This window comes from Myotis lucifugus, unplaced genomic scaffold, assembly GCF_000147115.1.
Source record: "Myotis lucifugus unplaced genomic scaffold, Myoluc2.0 scaffold_85, whole genome shotgun sequence".
NCBI classification, from domain to species: Eukaryota; Metazoa; Chordata; class Mammalia; order Chiroptera; family Vespertilionidae; genus Myotis; species Myotis lucifugus.
In genome coordinates, this window is record NW_005871133.1 from 2,317,346 (window position 1) to 2,338,582 (window position 21,237).

General features: G+C 37.8%; 1 protein-coding gene across 1 annotated transcript in view; it reads left to right on the top strand.

The window, feature by feature from the left end:
- Positions 1–21,237, top strand: part of RAD51B (RAD51 paralog B) — a 599,650-nt gene that overhangs the window by 31,645 nt on the left and 546,768 nt on the right. The window lies entirely within an intron of this gene.

The window sequence follows — 21,237 nt, forward strand, 5'->3', positions numbered from 1 at the left end:
ACAGAAGATAAGAAATTCCTTAAACTGAGATAACAGTTAGTTACGATTTTATCATTTTTAGATTTGTGTTTAGAAAATTAAAATCTTGGATCTTTTTAACATAAAGAATTTGTACCAAGAGTGTTTATGACTTGTGAGATAGAGGGAAGAGAATGTATGTACCAAATTTTGACATTTGTTCTTATCACAAACAAAAATTCAGGGCTTGCATTTCTATGAAAGTCTAATGAACTTTCTCTGATTGTACAATAGGAATCCTAGACTCTAGATATATGTAAATAACCCATCAAAACTCTAGAGTTATTTTTTGCTATTGTGTAATGCTATTGTGTGATTTCCAGGAAATCGTGTAATTTTTGGTTTACTGTCATAATTTTCATATTAATTACTGACAGCAAATACTATAGGAGGTAAGAAAAGTCCTTCAAGTTTTTTTCTTCAGTGCATTTTATTTATTCACTCACATGTAAACTCAGATTATTTTTATTTTTTATTTATTTATTTATTTATTTATTTATTTATTAAAATATATTTTATTGATTTTTTACAGAGAGGAAGGGAGAGAGATAGAGAGTTAGAAACATCGATGAGAGAGAGACATCCATCAGCTGCCTCCTGCACATCTCCCACTGGGGATGTGCCCGCAACCCAGGTACATGCCCTTGACCGGAATCGAACCTGGGACCTTTCAGTCTGCAGGCCGACGCTCTATCCACTGAGCCAAACCGGTTTTGGCAACTCAGATTATTTTTAAAGCTACCCTTTATTCATTCAGGTGGCTGAAACTCACACAGTAGACTAAACCTTTAATTCATCTTTCAGTGATAATACTTCTAGAAAAAATATATCTTTATTTTTTGTAGCTCTTTAAAATTTATAAAACTTTGCTTTTTTGTTGACTAGAGCAAAAAGGTAGAAATAATTTAAAAATTAATGAGTAGGTGATTGGCTAAATTAGTGGTGGTACATCCATATAACAGAATATTGTACCGATATTAAAATGAAGGAGGTAGCCCAGAAATGCATTCACAGTTTTTATAGGAAAGGGCTAGCTCAACTGGCTTGGGTCCTGAAACCAGCATATTCCGAAGAAAGGCCTGTCTTCAGGACTGGTCCTCTACTGGCTCCTGGGAGATGATCTCAGCCACTGGGATATTCTGCCTAGTAAGTGTGTTTTTGTGTGCCTGAGGCCCTGGACCACATAGAACCAGCTGTATTGGGTAGTTTATGCAAAACATGTGATTTATGGTGAGCACCTATGTTACTCTGGGGACTGGAATCTGAATAGCCGAGGTCAGTCATGCAGGCCCTGTGTGCCTTCTGAATGCCCCCCAATAAAAACCATGGACACCAGGGCTCAGGCAAGCTTCCCTGGTTGACATCACTTCACTTTGTTGTCACATCGTTGCTGGGAGAATTAAGTACGTCCATGCAACTCCACTGGGGGATGACACCTGGCAGGTTGTGCCTGGTTTTACCTGGACTTTGCTTATGCTTTTCTCCGCTATGTCAGTTTGTATCTTTCTGCTATAATAAGCCACACACGTGAGTGTACAGCTTTTCTGAGTCCTGTGGGTCCTTCCACAGCGAATCATTGAGCCAGAGAATTGTCTTGGGGACCCCTGCCACACAGAAGCATCAGTAGACATGTGCAAGAATATTTATGGCAGCTCTATTTGTAATTGCTTGAAACAGGCAAAATTTTGTTACTAGTTTTGCCTCAGTCTTAATGTGTTGGTTTTGATAGTTGTACTATGGCTATGTAAGATGTTAACATTAAGAGAAGCTGGGAAAGGGCATATAGGAACTCTCTGTGCTCTTTTTGCAACTGTTTGTTGAGTCTCAAATTATTTTAAAATAAAAATTGAAAAAATGAGAGAGTGAGTTTGGGTGCTTTTATATGCATAAGTTGGTTCTGGAAGCTCATAAAGAAACTCCATTGGTTGCATCTGGGGAAGGAAAATAGGGGCTAAGGATAGTTACATTTGATGCATTGGATCGCATCCATTTAGTCATCCGGTTTATAGATGTTTAATACCTCTTTAATTTAACCACTGCTCTTCATCTTTCAGCAAATCTAGCTCCATTTCTATATATAGTCTATCCTGGATTACTTCCTACTCCTTCAGTGCTGTTACCCTGGTTCCTGTTGTTACTGACTTTGGAATTAAATGTTGGTTTGAACCACAGCCTCTCTGTTTGCTAATTTTATTACCTTGAGTAAGTTATTTATCCTTGCTCCAACTCTTAGTTTCCTATTAGAAAAATGGGGATAATAATATCTGACTCATGGGGTGTGAGGATTAAATGAGATAATGTCTGTAATGTTCTTTGCACAATGTTTGACACATTCAGTAAAAGGTAGCCATTAATGATTAATTTTAGTAGTTACCTCATTCCAGATGGTGTATTTTATCTCTCTTCTCCTAATATATTTTTTCACAAGGCCTCAAGCTCCTCAAAAAGGAAAATCCTGTCTTACTCACTATCATGTCCCTGTAGCTGTTTTGTTGATGGGTATTGTTACTGTCTGGACCCTCCTCTACCTGGCTAACTCATTCTTTTGGATCTCAGACTTTCTCTTTTCCTTTTTAACACCACTCTCAGCAATTGTGTACAAAACTCTGTACTAGGCACTGTGAGATCATAAAGATGAATAAAACATAGTCTTTGCCCTGAAGGCTCTATAAATAATAAGTTTAGGAGACAAATAGCTTTCTGTGGCATAATGGAGAATGAAATAAGTATCTTGTCTACTGTTCTTTTTCTGTTTCCAACAGATATAAGTAGCTTGGTATCCACTTCTCTGTCCTTTCTTGGGACTGTAGATTACACACAGAGAAATAAAGGCAGGTAGCATAGATCTTCATAAGCTCTAGTTAAATTCTTTATTATGTCTAACCTTGCTGTCTATTCTTATTCAGAGAGTGCTTGTTTAGAGATACAGTGGTTAAACTGATCAAGCACAAGCATAATTCCAATGTTGTTGCTAAAAAAAAAATGAAAGTAAGTTGCTGCTCTTAGTCTTTAGATTTACTTTACATATAGTACACAGTGCCTAGATGTGTTTGTAAAATTTTCCAGTTGAAGGTTGTTGCTGATGGCAAATTTCAATTCTCAAGTGAGAAGAGGGATGCAGAGAAATGCAGTGATTTATCTAAGATTGTTCCAGAAGCAATTGCATAATTGAGTATTATCAATTGCTACTTCTCTCCTGGATTATTATTACAATGTCTTAATTGGCCTGGTTATCTTTTTTCCCCCCATAGAGACATACTATTGACCTTAAACAAACAGACAGATATGGTTTTTATTCTGGAACAACAAAGAATTGTGCTTCAAGATATGCTGTTTAATCGCAAACAGCAAACATTCTTTTATAGAGAAAAGGGGAGTTCAGGGGGCTGCTATAAACAAGTAGTCCATTGGAGGAAACTGGGTATTTTAAGGTTAGTGGCTTTTCATTGGCTGAGTGGTTGCTGGGTGAAGAGATTGCCCTTCTTCCTGTTGGGGTAGTAGAGCAGAAAGACATCTTCCTGCCGTAACCGGTTTGGCTCAGTGGATAGAGCATCAGCCTGCGGACTGAAGGGTCCCAGGTTCGATTCCGGTCAAGGGCACGCACCTTGGTTGCGGGCACATCCCCAGTAGGAGGTGTGCAGGAGGCAGCTGATCGGTGTTTCTAACTCTCTATCTCCCTTCCTCTCTGTAAAAAATCAATAAAATATATTTTAAAAAAAAAGACATCTTCCTGTTGAAATGGGAAGTATGTCTCTTCGTGTTTGGGGTAGTTGATGACAAGTGGTAGAGTGTGCAGAGTAGAGCCCCACAGGCCCTCTGAACTCCAATTTAAATAAGGTTTCTTTTTATTAATCTTCACAATATTACTGCTACATAATTTTCCCAGAGTCTGTCTCTCAACACATCCTCTGCTCAGAAGCATTGCATGGTACCATATTTCTTACAGAATATATCTACTAGACTTTAATCACTATGAGGGCAGAGAACTTATCTGTTTGTTCACACTTGTATCCTTTGCATCTAGGAGAGTTCATGGCACATAATAGTTATTTCAGTTAAAATTCATTAAATGATTAAGACTAAATTCCTGATATGATGTTCATGGTTCGCTTCCATCTTGCTCCAACCTACTCTTCCTATCATTTTTCCTCTTCTGTGCAGGCTGCTGGTCTGTCTGTTCCTTTTTATGTTTATTCTAGCTGTGGATGTCCTTTCCTTTCATATATCCCTTTCTAAATTTTACCCTTCTTTCATGTCTGACCGCTCAAGTTTTGTCTCTTTCCTGAGATTTTGGGTCTGCTCTATTTTACCTTTCTTTGTAGTACACACACGTTTTAGCCCCCACCAATTCTGTCTTCTTTTGTAGTATATATGGTCTTGATTTTAAAAAATTAATTTTATTGGGGTGACACTGGTTAATAGGATCACATAGGTTTCAAGTATACATTTCTATGATACAAGATCTGCGTGTACTGTGTGCCCCTCACCCAGAGTCAAACCATCTTCCCTCATATGTTAGGCCCCCTTTGCCCCCTACTTCCCCTCCAACCCTTTCCCTCTGGTAACCACCACACTGCTGTCTGTATCCACGAATTTCAGTTTTATATCCCACAATATGAGTGAAATCATCTGGTTCTTAGCATTTTCTGAGAAACTTATTTGGTCTTAATTTCTAAACTAGAACTTTAATCATTTATTGCCTTGCAGTGTCATTTTATTTTATTTTATTTTTAAAAATATATTTTTATTGATTTCAGAGAGGAGGGGAGAGGGAGTGAGAGATAGAAACATCAATGATGAGAGAGAATCATTGATCGGCTGCTTCCTGTACATCCCCTACTGGGGCTTGAGCCTGCAACCCGGCATGTGCCCTTAGCTGGAATCAAACCTGGACCCTTCAGTCCACAGGTGGACGCTCTATCCACTGAGCCAAACCAGCTAGGGCTGCAGTGTCAGTTTAAATTTTGATCTCCTTAGTTTATTAGAAAGCTCCCTCAAAACAGAACTGTCTTTTATGCCTCCTCCATAGCTGCCTACATTGAATAGTGTCCATGTTGAATAGTGTCCTGTATTGAATAAATGTCTAGTACATATTTGCAGAATGATTGCATCACTTTTTCTAGTTATACAATGTCTGAAATGCATACTTAACTAAGTGCCTACTTCAATTCTAATACTTCTTAAAGGGAAAACATTCCAACATTCATTCTAAAAAGTGAAAAGATATTTAGAAGCTAAACTTTGGTGTCTCTCTCCCTTCTCTTTCCTTCTTCTTTAAAATTAAATGGAGAGGCTTTGTTGATAATTTGAAAGCTCTGAACCTTTGATTGAGTATGATGCATAAACTTGGTGTGAGATTTTATATAAAGAGCTGTGACCATCAAGCTGGGATTGTAACATCAGTGCTCTGTATATACTATTAATATAATGCCTTGTCTATAAGTTTAACGGTGTCACATGATATTATACTTATGATTTCTAACTTATCAAAAAAAAAAAACCGGGGCAGAGAAATTGGATCTGTGTTTAATGGAATTGACTAACAGCTCACTGTTTAATTAAATTCAAATAAACAATTTGAAATACAACCTTGACTGTATGAGAGATTGGTCAAAGGACACTATCTTATGCTTTTTAATCAAAGACAAAGACTGTTTCTTTGGTTAATACTGTTGTATGCTCTGTGTCTTTCTTAAATATGCCCATTGAGTTAATACACTGATCTTCCAAGTATATGTTTTTTATTTTACTTTTTTTCCTTTTAAATATATTTTTATTGTTGATAGTATTACAGATATCTCCCATTCCCCTGCTTTACCCCCCTCTTCCCAGCCACAACCCCCCCCCCCAGTCTTCACTACTCTATTGCCCATGTCCATACGCTATGCATATCTATAATAATAAAAGTGTAGTATGCTAATTAGACTGGACGTCCTTTCGGACATCCTTCTGGACGACCTGGACGAAGCCGGGCTGCGAGGGAAGCCCTGGCCCCGGTGCCAGAGGGAAGCTGGTGCCGGGGGTGAGCGGTGTGGGGGGAGGGAGGAAAGCCTACTCTTGCATAAATTTCTTGCATCGGGCCTCTACTAAGTATATAAGTTCTTTGTGTTTTTTATTTTATACTTTAAAAAGCTTAGTCTTTAAAAAAGAATATTTTATTTTGTTTTGAGCTTAATTTTTGAGGAGCTTAATTCTTTGACATCCTAAATCTTGACTTCTTTTTGAAAGCTTTCAGTCTTATTATTTTTGCTTTTTTTTATCATTTTATTCAGTCAGTAAATTTATTTCTCCGATAAATTTATAATTTTAATAGAGTTTAAAGCCCTGGGCAATGTTTTAGTCTTAAAACAGAAACAACTTCACTGCAGTTAGAATATTTTCCTTTATTGAGTATAAGAATTGAAGTAGGTACTTCACTTTGTAAGAGTTGAAAATATTTCCCAAACATTTAAGAGTCTAGGGAAATAAAAAGAGTCAAGGAAAACCCGTAACAGGAATGTTTTAAAGGTTTTATCTGCCTTCCAATACAACTAAGATAATTTATAATAGAGGATATTAAAAGTTAGCTATTTCATCCTGTGTGGCTCAGTTGGTTGGGCGTCGTCACATGCACTGAAAAGTCACTGGTTCCATCCTGGTCAGAGCACATGCTGGGGTTGTGACCTTGATCCCCAGTAGAGGGCATGCAGGAGGCAACCTATCATTGTTTCTCACATCATTGTTTCTCTCTTTCCCTCTCCCTCTTCCTGTCTAAAATCAACAAAAAATATTTAAAATAAAAGTTAGATATTTATCACTTGAACAGTTTGTTCCCTCTCCATTTTTGCCTTCTGATTATCCTTGATATTGAAAAATATATAATCATCAATTTTATTTTTTCCTATTTGTTTTGATTCTCTTACTGTTGATTCAGTCCCTACTGGGCAATGTCTTGTTAAAACATTCAAATAAAATGGTAGCTCTTTAATCCCAAGACTGTTTTGATGGTTATAGGAGAGAAAAGTGTTGTGGTTAGAAAGAGAGCGAGGACTCTTGTTCTTATCTTTAGTAGTTCGCAAAACTGGCCTCCTTGTAAAATTACCATTTTGATTACTAATGATTTTTTAAAAATTAAGAGAGAGGAAGGCAGAGAGAGACAAACATCCATGTGAGAGAGAAACATCAATCAGTTGCCTCCTGATTGGGCCCACAACCCGGCCATGTGCCCTGACTGGAATGGAGCCGGCAACCCTCCCCTGCATGGGACAATGCTCAACCAACAGCCACACAGACCAGGACTAATGATTGTTTGTTTTTAAATTAAAAAAAAAATGTATTGATTTGATAGAGAGGGAGGAAGGGAAAGAGAAAGAGAAACATCGATTTGTTGTTCACTTATTTATGCACTCATTGGTTGCCTCTTGTATGTGCCCAGATTGGAGATCAAAGCCAAAACCTTGGCATATGCTCTAACCATCCGGCCAGGGCTCATGATTGGGTTTTGAAGGCCCTTTTAAGATCAGGGACCTTAGTATCTCAAAGTTTGTGTTGTTTTACTGACAAATGTAAGTAGTTGTTGAAATTGTTCTAGTTTATGTAAATAACTTACAGTCTTAAAAGGCTGTTAATAAATAGCTGAATCTTACTGAATACTTACTTTAAAAAAAAACTTTTATTTCAGAGAGGAAGGGAGAAGGAGAGAAATATAGAAACATTAGCGATGAGAGAATCATTGTTAGGCTGCCTCCCACATGCCCCACACTGGGGATTGAGCCTGCAACCCAGGCATGTGCCCTTGACCAGAATCGAACCTGGGACCCTTCAGTCTGCAGGCCGACGCTCTTTCCACTGAGCCAAACTGGCTAGGGCTTGAATACTTACTTTTGTCCCAGGTATTGCAGTGGGTACGTTTCAAACATTTTTAAATACTTTAAAGACTTTGTGAGGTAGGTAATATTATTCCTGTTTTATAGATGAAGAAATTGAGGCCTATTAGGGTTAAATAACTTTCCCAGAATCACATGGCTAGTAAGTGGAAGGGGTAGGGTTTGAACTCAGAGCTGTTTGATTCCAGTGTACATGTTCATATTCACACTGGACACTGCTTCCCAGTGCAGAAGTCAGTACTGTTCTGCTCCTTTGCTTCTTATTGACTAAAGTTATTCAATACTCAGAAGTCTGTCTTCTAATCCCTTTTCAGTGAAAAGTTTCACACCTTGCCTTATGATTTTTTTTTTTTTTGCTGTTGCTTCTGTGGTGGTTATCAGTATTTCAAGTAAAAGAAATACTTGAATACTTGTAGCTTCGATTGCATTTTCACTTGCATAGAAATCCTATGTGTATGTTAAGATTATAATTAATGTCTTTTATCTGCCAGTCAACATGCTGAAGATTTTGTTGGGTGTCTGTCTTCTTATGCTGAAATTGGCAAACTTGTAGCTTAAGGCCTGTGATAAGTATGCTGTTTTAGGAAAATAATTACTAAATACTTGTACTTTGGACCTGTTCTGGGGAACATCTGAAGTATAGACAACCTCCTAGGATTCTGCTTTGAGGTTTAATTAAGACTCAGTCTATGCTGTGACTGGACAGGAGACTTTTAGTTTCTTGGCACTCCTAGATGTGTCCATAAAATTGGCTGTTTGTGAGTTTAATTAAAAGTCCCTAGGAACTTATAACCTAAGGTAGTTTTTATAAGCATCATGTTCAAAGGATCTTTGGCATATATATTTGAGGGAGGGACAGTTCTGACATGAACTGGAAAGTGATGCTTGCAGTTAGGTGGACCATAGTGCAGTATTTTAAAGAAATACTGGAAATGTTACAGTGTGAAAAGGTGTGCTTTTTTTTAATGCGCCTTGGTTAAAGTTACTAAAATTGGTTTCATTTCTTAGCTTATATTGTAGTGGATCTTTTTTGTTTTCCTTGTGATCTTTAGTTTACTGGGTTGTCCAATAACATGAGATGACCTTCCCTACAGCCTTAGACATGATAGTTCTATGCCCATCAATAGACCTCTCCCCTCACTTTCTCTTCCATCTTTGGGAATCATGTTTTTAAAAGTGAACATTATACAGACGCAGCATGATCCACTAGAAAGTACCCAGAATTTTACGTCAGAAGGTGAGTTTCAGTACCGAGTGTATTTCAGTTGGCTATGTGATCATGGACCAGTCACTTCTCCTTTCTCAGCCTCAGTATCCTTATCTGTAGAAAGGGGATAAAAGGTCCTGCCTCATGAAGACATTATTATTGCTAATAATAATAGTAGATGAATAATAGTAAATACATATTGCTAGATTGCTAACCTTTATAGACGTTTTTACAGTTTGCAAAGCACTTTTATATAATAATTTTATAGGAAAATAAATATATCTAGATATACACATGTATATACAGGGTATCCAAAAAAAGTATACACACTTTAATAGCTGATAGCTCAATTTTGAAAATGAAATGTATTTTAATAAACACTGCCTTTATAATTATTCAAAGTGAGTATATACATTTTTGGGGGGATACCTTATATATACAGTCGGCCCTCCATATCCACAGGTTCTGCATCTGTGGATTCAACCAACCTGGGATTAAAAATATTTGGAAAAAACCAACAATGTTATGTTGTTGTTGGTATGTACTGTGTACTTAGGCCTACCATGGTTGCATCTGTACTGAACATGTACAGACTTTTTTTTCTTGTCATTATTCCCTAAGCAATACAGTATAAAAACTATTTACATAGCATTTACATTGTAATAGGTGTTTTAAGTAACCTTGAGATGATATAAAGTATACGGGAGGATGTGTATAGGTTAACTGCAAACATTATGCCATTTTATATAAAGGATTTGAACATCCTTAGATTTTGGTATCTGCAAGGGGTCCTGGACCAATCCCCCATAGATACTGAGGACGACTATACCTATTCCTATACCTATACCTATACCTATACCTATACCTATACCTATACCTATACCTACTAATATACCTATACCTATCTATCTATATCTATAATGTGACATATATGTATGAGAGCACTTCATAAATTCTGAAGTACTATGTGAATATTAGTTAATATTTTTATAATCAACTGAACCTGAATTAGTCACTAATTTCAGCTTTAGTTATTTGAATGATAAATGAGGTTTTGTTTTCCCCCTAAATTCAGATAATGAACTTTTATTTCGCTAAAATAAAAGTTTTGGAATGTTTTCTGTTAAGATTTATTTTTAAATTAAATTCAGTAACATCTATATTATTCTTATTGTTTAAAGAGAAATAGATATATTGGCTCAGTATAAATCATGAGTGGTCAGGAGTACTTGGGGACTAGTATCATTTTGGAGAGCTACAGTGAGGTTCCTGCTCCATTAAGAGTAAGTTTATCACTTAGTAATAAATCAACATGATTATTTCAGAATAAATATTTAGGAACTTTATGTTTACAAAGTGCCCTGCAGTTGTTAATTAGCCTACACCAGTGTTTATCTCTTTATGTTGTGCAGGATTTCCAGACACTGTTGCAATGACTTATTCTAACTCTGGAGTTAGTTGATATTTGTCTGTATAATATAAGGGATCTTCAGAGATTATTTGATTGTTCAATTGCACCAGCATTTTCCCAGAGAAATTATTCTGGAAAATTCCAGAAAAAATGATAAAACCTTTTCTCTTTATTTGTTTCAGAATCTCACAGTTTCTAGGACCTGGAAGTTCTAAAGTGAAACCTAAATATTTCCATTCAGAAGTTAAATAGCTAATATTTTTAGAGTAACCACTATTTAAGGCATTTTGTAATGAAATAGTCTTTGCCTTGAAGACTCTATTATGTTCTATTAGTGGAGAAAGACATATATTTAGGAAAAGATCAGCATGATATAAGGTAGTACGTAGAGTTAAGTAAGTGGTTGTGGCAGGTACTGCTCATAGCCTCCCCCGTACTCATTTCCATCTTCCCCTTGCTAATAGAACCCTGATAGTGTGTTAGTGACAGTGTGCCCACCTTAATCAAAAGTTTGTGGCAATCATTCCACCTATTTCCCAGGTTGTTCTGCAGTGGCAGGTGGGCCATGGACACAGTGCTGGCCAATGATACCTGTTTTAGTTCTGTACCACTGTTTAATAAATCATTCTAAAATGTCGTGACTTAAAACAATTACCACTTATTATTTATCATATATTATTTCTCATCTGGGCCTGGAATTCAGATAAAGCCAGTGGGAACAGATTGTTTCTATTCCATGATATCTGAGGCCTCAAAGACTTAAAGCCTGGGGCCTGGAATTGCATGAAGGCTGGCAGTTAATGCTTGTGTCTTCTGGAGTCCTGCTAGAACAGTCACTCATGGTTTCAACGTGGTCTTTTGGGTTTAAAGGGTTTCTTGAGAGAGAGTCCCAGATGGAAGCTGCCTCAGAAGTCCCATGGCATTACTTCAGGGTTACTCTGTCACACACACCCTCCCAGATTCAAAGGAAGAGAATCTGACTTCTCAGTTGGAGTATTTATCACATTGTAAAAGGAACATGTGGGATGGGATAAATATATTGGTGTGATCATCTTTTAAAAATGCAGTTTGCCACACATTTACAGGAAGACTTATTAGTAGTGAGGGGAAAGCTACTAAGAAAGCTTTTATTTCCCAGGTGAAAGGGAAGTGATATTTCTGGCATGGTCCTTTGTTGTTTATTCTGTCGTTCTGGCTTGGAGGAGCAGCAATCACCTTGTGCCCATGATGTGACAGACCAATATGCTAAGGGTGTTGACATCATTGGATGTCAACCCTGGACTCTTTGCTTGCAGACTTTCTCTTCTATGAGGCAAATAAATACCTGTTTATTTAAATTACTATTGTAAGGTGTGTTTTTTTTAAATAACCATGACCAAATCTCATGGTTTTCAACCTTGAGCATGCTTAGGAATCACCTGGATGGCCTCCTAGGGGTGACTTAAAGGGAGAAAAGGAACGTGGGATAGATAAGATTTGGACAGTTAGGATGAGGGAAGCAATTTAAATATCACAAATGGTTTGAGCCAATATATGCAGGCAGAAAAAATGTAAAGACTTTTTTCATAACTCTGAGGCTTTACTCTTTGACCAATATTTCCCCATTTTGCCTACCCCACCCCTGCTAACCACCATTCTACTCTTCCTATGAGTTTGACTTTTTGTTTTTAAAGATTCCACATATACTAGTAAGTGGATCATTGTCTTTCTCTGTTTGACTTATTTCACTCAACATAATGTCCTCCAGGTTCATCCATTTTGTCCCAAATGACAGAATTTCCCCCTTTCTAAAGACTGAATAATACTCCTGTGTGTGTGTGTGTGTGTGTGTGTGTGTGTGTGTGTCACATCTTTATCCATTCATCATTTGATAGACACTTTGATTGTTTCTATAGCTTGGCTATTGTGAATAATAATACTCTTAAATTTCTATATTTCACTAGATTTGTGTAGTGGCATATTTGTGCAGTGACTTGAATTAGGTACCAATTAGAATTCAGGTTGAAAAGCATAGATCTACATCTGAAGATAGCCTTGTGTAGTAATTTATATTGTGCATTACAGACCTGGAAATAGTGAGCCCAATCTGTGAAATGATCACATTCCTTTAGGATTACTAGTTTAAACAAAAAATGTCTCATCTGTTAGTGAATTATAACTGAGATGTTTGCCAAGTTTTTCCTAGCAGCAACTGTTGTGCAAGCTATGAGCCCACATAGTTGACTCCAGCCTTTGCTTTCTGTTGACTATCAAGGAGTGCTTCTTACAGAGTAATTGCATTTCCTGTGTCTCAGAGCACCATGAGGTAGAGCAGCATTAAGGATCAGATCACATGGCCCACGTTTTTGGTCTTGCTTTCAGGGATCTCTGCTGCAGTTTATGCGACCCTGATTTTTGTTTAAACTAAGTAGTACATGTTTGGCATTTGTGACATATGTGGCTAAGTCTTTTTTAGACATTTTTCTCCACAAGTTATTCTATATTATTAGAGGGAAGTGTTATTTTTAAAGCGGCCTTATCCTATTAATAAAAGCCTATGTGGTCATTACGCCCTCACACCATGATGCCCTCACGCGGCAACAGGCGATCACCAGGAGCTGCGTGCGCAGGGGGGTGTGCGCAGGTGGGTGGGGCTGCATGCACGTGTGGGTACGCGGGGGCTTGACTCTGTGTGGGCAGCGAGGAGTCGGGACCGTGGCTCTGCACAGTGAGGCCTGGGGGTCCCGTGGCTCTGCGCAGTGCGGAGGTGGGACCCCTGGCTCCAACCTACCTCTTTGGGGCAATCCATTGAGGAGCCCTAGATGGGTGGGCAGGGCCTGCCTCTTTGGGGCGATCGATTGCAGGGCTCTCACACTGTGAGAGGGCACAGGCCAGGCTGGGGGGACCCCTCCCCCCCCCCCCGAGTGCATGAATTTTGTGCACCGGGCCTCTAGTCTATAATAATAAAAGCGTAATATGCAAATTGACCAAATGGCTGAACAGTGGAATGACCGTCTGGACGACCTTCTGACAAAGCTGGGGCTGCAAAGGCCTACTCTTGCATGAATTTTGTGCATCAGGCCTCTAGTTGAGGTATAATTTACATAACATAAAGTTCACCCTGAGAGGAAGTTTTGCTTCCATGCAAAGATTGATAGATTCATGACCAAAGCCCACACTTCTTCAGTCATTCACTTATTCATTTATTTATCCTACAGTATGAATTTATTTCTTACTTTACTGCTAGGCTACCATGTATCCTGTTGTCATTATTATTCTTATTATGCTATAACTTTATAGATTTGAAATTATTAACTTCTCATTTTGGATTGACAAAAGTATTTTGAAATTATTTTTATAGTTATACTCAAATATGAATAAATGCTAATAGATGAAGGAGCTTAGAAAGCCATCGTATAGAATGAGTTTTAAATGCTATAAGCCATCTTATAGTAAAGATTTTAAATATGTACCAATATAGTAGAATTTCTAAAATCAGGAAAAGTTGCTACAGTAGATTCTGAACAAAATGATAGCTTTGATGGGAGGAAAACATTTACTTATATTGGATATTGTTTACTGCCTGCTAAGCATCGTTTCTCTTTCTTTCATCCTAATGACCCAGATATTTTTTTCTGTAACTAGTAAGAATCAGGAAACTTGAACTCACCCTCAGTTCAGAGATAGGCCTTTTTGGCCCAAGGGTTATCTATTCTCCTTTGCCAGTCAGTGGTTCAGGCATGAGCACATGACCTAATTCCGGCAACTAGGATATAAGAAAAGTCTTTTAAGCTTCTAGGAATGCTCTTCCTTGCACTTAGAAGAGATCCATAGGAAGACACTTTGTATCTTCTGCAGGACATGATCAAGGAAGCAATGTAGGCCTGGTTATTGTCAGCCATACTGTTTCCAAGAAGGTGGAGCCAAGGTTAGGATGAAGCTGACATTTTAAAAATTTAACTATTTCTTAAAACTTATTTACTGATTTTAGTGAGGGGGAAGAGAAAGAGAGAGAGAGAGAGAGAGAGAGAGAGAGAGAAAGAAGTTTATTGTTCCACTTATTTATGCATTCATTGGCTGATTCTTTTATATGCCCTGACCTGGATTGAACTTACAACCTTGGTATATTGGGACAATGCTCTAACCAGTTGTGAAGCTGACATTTTGGATGGTAGAGCAGAGAGATAGAAAAGCTATGGGCCCTTGATGACATTTTTGAACAGTCTTTTCTCTAAGTTTTCAGATATGTTAATCTGTGTATTTCCTTGTGGTTTAAGTACTTGGTACTGAAATTGTGGTTCATTTACTGGCACATCAGCATCACTGTGAGCCCATTAGAAAGGATTTTTGTCCCAATCTGGGTCCTACAGAATCAGAATCTCCATTATAATAAGATCCCCAGATGATGTACATGCACAAAAAAGCTGGAGAAGTGTTATTTTAAGCCACTTTGAATTGAGTTTTTATTTACTTAAAAATGAAAGCATTTTGATATGACATCCTAGAGTTTTTTCTCCGAGTTAAACTTCCTTCAAGCCTGTCTTATAGAAATAATGGGGGGAGGCACCATTTCTGATTATAATGGAAACAGCATAGATTGGATCATGGTAGAGTTTTAAAAATTCTCATCACGCTTTGACTGATGTATGGTTTTTTATTTTTTGTTTTGTTTTGTGTTCTTTTTTTTTTTTTGGTTGTTTTCTATAGTTATTTTAAGATGAAACCTAAAGCTATAGTCCTTACTACTTGTGGTCACAAAGACCCTGATGTTATTTTTGGCAAGTCAGGAGATGTGAGCTTAGCAGTGCTGGCTGAAAGCCAGCTTTGAGAGTTGCATTTTATCTCCCTTGGGATTACTCCTTCTCATTCTCTTCTCAGCTCCATTCTCTTTCAAGTAAGTCTGTACTGTATTTCTCTTCCAGAACCATTAATCTCTGGGGAGGGACTCTTGTAAACTGCTGACTTTTAGACCAGATGTGTGTTTTGGTCACATGAATAGAGAAGAGAATTTTGTTCCCCTACTGTACATTGTAAATTATCTGAGTATATGAGGGTTAAAGATAACATGAATAAATTAAATCCTGTAGCAATCTAGGAATTTCATCTGTGAATCCCCCCCAAGTTTTTATAGTTAGATGCAACATTCCAAAACAGCAAAACATATAATAAAATCCTTGTTTTCCCGTTTTCTAAAGGTCTTCCTGAGCCTGTGGCAGGATACACTGAATGATTTGATTCACACATTAGATTATCATCTTTATAACTAATTGAGAAGGAACTGTGTCCATGGTATGCTTTAAAGTGAGGATTACCAAGAGTCAGAAAGACTTAGCTCTAAAAGGAGTGCTCCTAAGGGAAATGCAACTCTGCTGATTGATTTTTATCATTGTTATTTGTTGAGTTTTTAGTATGTGCTAGGCATTATGCTAATTACTCTGAAAATTTATCTCTGATCCTAAAAAGTAAATAACTTTATCCCCATTTTAGACACGATAAAATTGAAGCTAGAAAGGTTAAATAATACTCCCAAGACCATGTAGTTGGACCCAGGACTGGTGCTCCTGAGCCCACACAGGCCCATAAGGAGCTCTCTACTGAATGGGACACTGGCATGTAAACAGCTCCTGTACAATGTGAGATGAAGTAAAATTTAAAAATAGAGATACAGATGGCATTTAGTGAACATAGAGGAAGAGGGAATTAATTCTGACCAGGAAGATGAGGAAAAAATAATTTATCTCCCTTCTTATTTCTATAGTTCCTTAATAGGCTCCTCCTAATTTCTCTCATTCTGTTAATGGTATCACCATTTTTTTCAGTAATCAAAGCTCAAAACCTTTGATGTTTTAATTTTCTTTATATTCTCACATTTCAGCAATCTGTAAAGCCTTTTAGTTCTTTTTATTTATTTATTTTTTTTATTTTTTTTATTTTTTTTTATTTTTATTTTTTTTGGTATAGCAACGGTGGAGATTGATTGAAGAACAAGTACAGACTCCCACGTGGGGAGGGGAAAGAGTCTCCTTATTTAAACATTTTAATATATTTTATTGATTTTTTTACAGAGAGGAAGAGAGAGGGATAGAGAGTTAGAAACATCGATGAGAGAGAAACATCGATCAGCTGCTTCCTGCACACCTCCTACTGGGGATGTGCCTGCAACCAAGGTACATGCCCTTGACTGGAATCGAACCTGGGACCTTTCAGTCCCGCAGGGCGATGCTCTATCCACTGAGCCAAACCGGTTAGGGCAGCCTTTTAGTTCTTAATCGAGTTTCTAATTATCTCCTCCTGTCCCATTCACACTGCTAATCCTAGTTTTATCCATCACTAGGTCAGTAGTTATTAATCCGAGGTGCACCTAAGATTCATCTAATGGTGCTTTGTCAATGTAGAGATTTGATTCGTTAGTTCAAGGTCACAGGTGATTCTGCTGCACATCAGAGCTGAGAACTGCTTACCTAGGGAAGTGGTCTTCAAAATTTGATCTGGGGACTCATGGTGGGACTGGGAGTACAAAGTGATAACTATTTTTATAGTTTTATTAAGTTGTTATTTGCCTTTTTCACTGTGTTGACATTTGTGCTGATGGTGAAAAGCCAATGATGGTTAAATTTGTAGTGCCTTACACAAATGAAGGCGGTGGTACCAAATTATATTGTAATGAATGCATTCTTTGTGGCCATACGCTTGTGGAGTTTTGCTAAGGATGTTCTTAATGACTTGGTAATAATTATTAATGCCATTGAATCTTGCCCCTTGAGTACTTGTTTTGTTATTATTCTGTTTGATGAGGGAAATACTCATAAAGCCTTGTGTGCTCTGAAACAGGGGGGTTGTCTCGAGGAGAAGCGCTTTTGCAGTTGTTTGTGAACTAAACTAGCTGTGTTTTGTTTGTTTTTTCTTCATGGGACACCATTTTTGTTTGGAAAAAACAAAGACTGGTAGACAAACTATGGTTATTCAGACTTTGATATTTGACAAAAATTTCCCCCCAAATGAACAAGAAGACTTTTATCATTGCTAATGATAAAATTTAAGCTTTCAAACAAAAATGAAAATGTGGAAAACTTCCCAATACTTAGTGACTTTTCCGATGAGATTGGTGGTGTTTGGAATGTGTTAACATTGGGAAGATCTTCACAACAAACAGATTCTACGTGGTCCGTGCATGGGATTGTAAAATCATTCAAAGTGCAGGCAGAACCATGGATTTCAATGTAATAGGAAGTTCGTTGATCCAAGTTGCAAGTTACCTCTAAAAAATGACCACTTGAGTTTCTCAAGGACAAATAGCCATAATTATCTGAAAAAGCCATTGAAGCACTTCTTTTTCCACCCATGTATCTGTGTGAGGCCAGATTATCTTCAGATACTTCAACCAAAACTATACATTGCAACAGATTGCAGAGGTAGGTATAAAAATCTAACTGTCTTGTATTGTGATTTGTAGACATATAAAACAGTGCCATTCTTTTCATGATTTTTTTTGAAAATACAGTTATTTTTCACAACAATGTGTTGTTTAAATTAAAATACAAAGAGTTTATTATTGTTACCTTAAAATAAATGAATAGATAAGTATTTAAGCACTTAATTCATTTTAATTTCTAATGTGGCACATATGGATGGAAAAGGGGCTGTGCAATAAATCTAACCAAAAGTAACCTCACAGAGTGATCTGATCATACATTCCTTACTGGGCAGGTCATGGTGGGTTGTCACTCCCCAGGCGTACAAAAGGTTTATCAAGCCATGTCCATTGTTCTTGTGCATTTAGACCAGCAATTTTTAACTGGTGTGTCGCAGGAAATTTTAAAACATGCAATGCCTGACTATTTAGTCAGAGGCACTGACCTCTTTTCCCTTCGATTGTCAAACGAAAAAATGAGAACAGTCAACAAAACAATAGCCATTCAGTGTGAATGAATAAAATTATACCTATATTTTCGGTAGATCAGCAAAAAATATATATTTTTTGCAGAACTTTGGTATTTAGTGTATGTGTGCCATAAGATGAAAAAGGTTGCAAATCGCTGACTAGGTTAACACACATTTGAAATGCTTCTTTTTTAGACCCCTTGGAAGCATAGCCATCTTCAAGAGAGTACATAATCTTGTGAACCACCTGTAATTCAACCATAGAGATTTCCCTGCGTTGCTTTCCCTCAGGTTCACATAATCGTCCTCGTGTCCCTCCCTAACTCCAGATGTGTAAAAGAAACTAAAATTTTCATTCTCTGGAGCATTTGATCTTGCTTCCTGGCATGTCATCGGTTTGGCTCAAATAAACTCTTACAAAAATTCTCTTCAGGTTTGGATGTTTCTTACGTCGACACAGATATCAATGAGTATAACCCTCATATAGAAACGCTCTTTGGGTCCTGGCCGGTGTGGCTCAGTTGGTTGGGCGTCATTCCGTGCACTGAAAGGTTGCAGGCTTAATTCCTGGTCAGGGCACATACCCGGCTTTTGGGCTCAATCCCCAGTAGGGGGCATGCAGGAAGCAACTGATCGATGTTTTGCTTTCACATTGGTGTTTCTCTCTCTCTCCCTTCTTCTCTCTCTTAAAAAAAAATCAATAAAAACATCTTTTAAAAAAGCTCTTTGGGAACCTCAATAATTTTTAAGAGTGTAAAGGGGTCTGTAGTGGGCTGAGTGTCCCCCAAAAATATATGTTCAAGTTCTAATCCCTGCTCCCTGTGAATGTGACTTTATTTGGAGATAGCATCTTGGCAGATATATTTAAGTTAAAATGAGGTTATAGTGCCAAGGACTGGCCAGGCGCCACCTGAAGCTGGGAAGAGGCAAGGAAGGATTCTCCTTAGAAGCTTCAGAAGAAGTGTGGCCCTGCCAATACCTTGATTTCAAACTTCTGGCCTCCAGAACTGTGAGAGGATACATTTCTGTTGCGTTAAGCCACCCCATTTATGGTACTTTGTTTTGGTAGCCTTAGGAAACTAATACAGGGTCTTGAGACCAAAAGGTTTGAGAATCTTTAAACTAGGCTATGATAATTATTTACCCATCTCTCTCTTCTTTCAGATTTTGTCCTGTCAGTATATGCTGCTCTCTTCTGCTAGATTACTTATCCTAAAACTCTTATGCTTCTGCTATTAAGAAAATATCAGGTTCTTTATTACCTGAAGTTCAAATGAAGCTCAAACTCTAAGTTTGCATTCAAAGCCATCTATAATCTGGCCCTAATATACTTTCCCACTGTATTTTCCACATTCCTTAAGATATACCCTTTGGAATACTTAGTTGAGTATGTCTTCATTGTGCATTCATTTACTTATTCACTCACCAGACAAAAATACCTGTCCTCATTAAGTTTTAACTCTAATACTGTGTTATCTAATATGATAAACACTAACCAGAGATGACTATTCACTTTAAATTAAATACACTTAAAACTAAAATTTAGTTCTTTAGTTTCAATAGCTAATTTCAAGTGTTTAATCGCCACCTGGGACTTAGTGGCTACTGTATTGGACAGCACAGATACCGATCATGACCACATTGTAAAAAGTTTGTTTAGATAGTGCTTTTCTTGTAAATAGTCCACTATCTTCACCTTGTCCCCAAATCACCTTGCATTTTCCTCCCTCTTCGGCACCCCTAATATGCCCTTTCCTGCACTGGCTCTCCCCGCCCCACCCTCTACCCTTTTTCTCCAATTCCCTGGCATGCTTTTCTTCATGTTAATTACCAAAATCAACCTTTGCTTCTGATTCAAATACTACTTCTTTTAAGATCACTCTAGCTCAGTGGTTCTCAACCTTCCTAATGCCGAGACCCTTTAATACAGTTCCTCATGTTGTGGTGACCCCCAACCATACAATTATTTTTGTTGCTACTTCATAACTAATTTTGCTACTGTTATGAATCATAATGTAAATATCTGATATGCAGGATGTATTTTCATTGTTACAAATTGAACACAATTAAAGCATAGTGATTAATCACAAAAACAATATGTAATTATATATTCAATATGTGTTTTCCGATGGTCTTAGGTGACCCCTGTGAAAGGGTCATTTGACTCCCAAAGGGGTCGAGACCCACAGGTTGAGAACCGCTGCTCTAGCTGGATATAATTCCTTAGTTCTATTTCTGTAACACTAATTTTGTTCTATGATATGTTTGCACTGAGCTGTATTCATCACCTGACATGTAGGATGGACAGGTATAGAGATGACCAAATGGACAGCTCCTACTAGCTGATTGAGAGTAGGAACCTTGTCTAATAGACTGTGGCAGATTTACCATCATCTTGTAGTAGTCTAACTTCAAGTGAGATTTAATCCAGAGGGTTCACATGATTCCATAAGGACTCGGTCTTCTTTCTCTTGATCTTTCTGTCCTACCTTCCTCAATGTTACCCTCATTCTCAGGGTCTACTTTTGGAAAATTGCTTTAGACCTATGTTGTCTCTTCTTTTTAGATCCTGCACACGTCCTTGAGGTTCATTCACATTGGACTAGCCTGGTCACCTGCCCACTGTGGATGGGGAATTCGTTGCTCCTGCTGGACCTGGTTGGCAGGCTTTCCCCCTATTGTTAGGGATGCAGCCCCTCCCCAAACACATGGGGCGTCTGGAGGGGTAGTTTTCCAGAAGAAATAGGGTATATTTATCAGAAGAAGGTGGGATTAGACACCAGTCAGACACAACTAGCAGATGTTTGCTGCAACACCTGAGTAAGGTTTACCAAGAGACTTGAGTTTAATAGTGAATAAAAAACATGGTGGTACTT